The 3470-nt window shown below is 42.1% G+C and overlaps 1 long non-coding RNA gene across 1 annotated transcript; it reads right to left on the reverse strand.

Moving 5' to 3' along the window:
- Window positions 1-2171: 2171 nt before the first annotated feature.
- LOC311350254 lies at window positions 2172-2759 on the reverse strand. The gene is made up of 3 exons (XR_014636651.1): window positions 2716-2759; window positions 2381-2534; window positions 2172-2274 (listed from the first exon to the last, which is right to left on the reverse strand). It is a non-coding gene; the product is annotated as an uncharacterized lncRNA (long non-coding RNA).
- Window positions 2760-3470: the final 711 nt, after the last annotated feature.

Raw genomic sequence — 3470 nt, forward strand, 5'->3', positions numbered from 1 at the left:
TGGTGGCTGGTCCTCTGCCCCTTCTTCGGTGGTCCCGGGGCGGTGGGGGGGTTTGGGTGTGGTGCCGAGCAGGCCGGCTTCCTCAAGTTCTGGACGGGAGGGAATAGTAAATAAAATCACGTTATTCAGTGGCATTCTGAAACTAGTGGGGTCAGGGTGCTGTGTGTCAGAGGAGAAGAGAGAGACAGAGCTTACCTTTGACCTTCCACTTCACCCTGTGCTCCCTCTGGTTGAAGTTGACGGGAGTGTCGTAGTGATTGATGAAGGGCGTGCTGGGGTAGGTCCCATTACACATCCGACGTTGTGTACATGCCTGAGACACACACAAACACCTAATACTGATCTTGCAAAAAGGGCACACGCTCGCTATATTTTTTGATAATATTCATCTTTAGATCATAAATTTGATTCATCATTTGCTTTGGAGAAAATGAAGAAAGGGAGAGCAGGGTAAAGAGATAGAGGGAGGGACAAGAGGAGAGGATGCTGCAGTGCAAACTGAAGCGGCGACTCACGTGGCCAAAGTGGCCCTTTCTGGAGCAGTTGAAGTAGTAGGCGGGCGTCCTGCCCTGGTCCAGGGGAGAGAGAGAGAGAGAGCAGGGGAGAGAGACAGAGAGCAGGGGAGAGAGAAGACGCACATGAATAATCACAAAAAAAAGGAAAGCCTATCAGAACGACACCACACTGCCTGTCAGAACACCCCTCCAGCGTCAGCGTGTTTAAAAGTGACATGTTATACCACTAGGTGTGAATGCGATTAGCCGTTGCAAGCAGTTTGAACAAGTGGGCGTGTCCACGTAGATGTGCGCTGGATAGATCAGTCTACCATCGTACATCTAGGTGCACACACCCACTTGTGATTTTTAAAAAACGGCTCGTAAGGGCTAATCCCACTCCCACCTGGTGGTATAATATGTCACCTTTAAGAGCAGGATGCTGGGAGTCCCACAGCAGGTTAGCCCTCTGCCGCTGTCACCCGATAGCCTCCATTAATATTTCACATCAATGACATTGTGTGACGAACATCTGCATTCTGAAAAAAGGCCTACTAGTAAACTAGGCCTAGGCTATTCACATGAAATAAAACAAAACATTGAGACCATTCCACAAAGCACACTGGGTAATAACAAATTCAACCCAATGGACTTGTGGTAAAACCACTCGTGGTCTCCACAAGTAACTGTAAACTGTAAACTGTAAATTGCAACTTACGTAACTTAGGGACTGTTGGTTATTTATCCCGGAGGGATTTGGACCTCTGATCACTTTATGCATAACCCCCCCTCCCGGCGATATAATTTCATTTTGACATGACCCTGCAATCGACCCTGCATGACCCCCCCCCCCCCCCCCCCCCCCCCCGCGGACAATTCATCATCAACTCAATAAGTCACATCAGAAATATTGAGTGACATATATGAAAGGATAAATCTAGTGATATATTCTGTCAACAAATTCCATGAGAAGACAAAAACCAATAGATAATTGATCCTACTAACAAGTATTAGTTGTGTATCCAAATCCCGATGTGGCATAAACATGGACACAAAGCATTTTCATATATATTTTGGAGTTGCCCAGTTGAATAAAAATAAATGAATGTTCACCCATGGCCCATTTATTGTGTGTGAGAGCAGAAGCCAGCGTGCGAGTTCTCGGAGTAGATGCCCCGCAGCCCCCCTCTTTTTCCCTTTCCTGTAGCCTGTCGCTAAATAAAAACAGTCCTTGTTAGAGGGCCCCCCTTTATTTTCTATGGATTATCACATTGAAGAAACCCTTGGTGTCTAGAAGTCCTCTGGTCAGTATTCTACCCATAGAGATACCCACTGTAAGGTTGTATTTTTGTGTCTCTTGGGTTTTATTACTTGTAATTGCAATGTTTACTTGTGTCAGTTTTAAACGGCTACAATTATTAGTTATTAAATTATTTATATCCATATTTATTATTCTTTTACTACTGCATGAGACCATCATTACTGCCTTATGGATGCCCATGGAATAGGAATAAATTTGTCTTCAAGTACTTGGTCAATACACTACAGTCTTTGCAACAACTTCTACAAAAGTTTTAAAAACAAGTTTTCACTGCCATCTTTAGGTAGCAATAACTGAAAGAAGTACTCATTACATTTCCATGCATAATTTTCATACCTGGTATGCAGTTTTTGAAAGTCACCCTGCACTCTCCACACATATCCAGAGTGTACATTTTGTAAAAGTCTGCCCTGTATTGTGCCGAGAACATGGTCCAGTTTGCAACACCTGTTGCAACACCTGTTGTTACAACAATTTTGAGAATAAGATGATTTCTCAAATTGATTTAACATGGAAAACATGCAGTATGCAACTAGTATAGCTACGACCGTTTTTGTAATCTTACTGTCAAGCCACAGAAAATGCACTTTTCTCTTGAAGTATTCCCTCTCCACCACTTCTCTGAAGCAGGAAGGCACCAGGGACAGGGTCATTAGAGCTCTGTCTCCATCATGAAGAACGACCTCAGCAAAGATGATCTCCAACAGGCAAGATGGCAACTGAAACAAATAAGATTCTTCTATTGAATACATCATCTCCAGTTAGTATTAAGCCAAACAGCATTAATAGAAATACTGAAAGCATGAGCACTGAATGTATTCAATAAATATTATATTCCCCCAAAAAAGAAACACATGCAAACAAACAAAATCAAAAATAAATTATTAATAAATAAAAAACCTGCTCAATACATGTTGCCAACTCCTGCTCCTGCTCTCTTCCATGTGTCAAGGGCTCTAGCCATCTTCTCTTCCTACGTAGAAATGTCAAAGGGGTGACATTAGCAAGATGCTTTTCATGTAGGGGGGTTTGATGGTACACATGGTTTGGTTCATATTTCGGTTTAAGAGTCCATTTGGTACAGGAAAACAATGTTATTATTGTTGACAAATCCTCTTGCTGGGGACTAATACAAACTACAGTACCTTTCCTGTTCCTTTAAGCGCCCCCCCCCCCCCCCACAGAAACACATCGTAGTTATCAAGTAAGAAGTTGTTCATACCTTTGGTGTTCAATGTTGTCTAACAGAAGCTGGCACCACCATCTCCTTATATGTGGCATATCATGCTAGTAGATGAAGAAAGATGTCATTGTAGTTTCAATCCTAAAATCTGTACATTAACAATTTCAGATTTAAATTGCTGACCTGAGTGAAGTCAAAGGTCCAGTCCAGTGCCATGTACAGTGCATACTGTAATCCATATTATAAACAACGGTTAACATTCTTTTCATATGATAGAACAGTTGATACACAGTTGTTACTGTACATATAAACCATGTCAATGATTTTTATCTTGGCACCTGCTTATGTTATTATGTTTGATGTTAGGTGCACAATCCCATCACTTATTTATCACTTACCATTAGCATGAACACGCCACAGTCCACGCTGCCTGCTTGTTCTGGAATATTCTGATAAAAAAGACAGAAGTTAT

The sequence above is a fragment of the Micromesistius poutassou genome, assembly GCF_964030765.1.
Source record: "Micromesistius poutassou genome assembly, chromosome: 7".
NCBI classification, from domain to species: domain Eukaryota; kingdom Metazoa; phylum Chordata; class Actinopteri; order Gadiformes; family Gadidae; genus Micromesistius; species Micromesistius poutassou.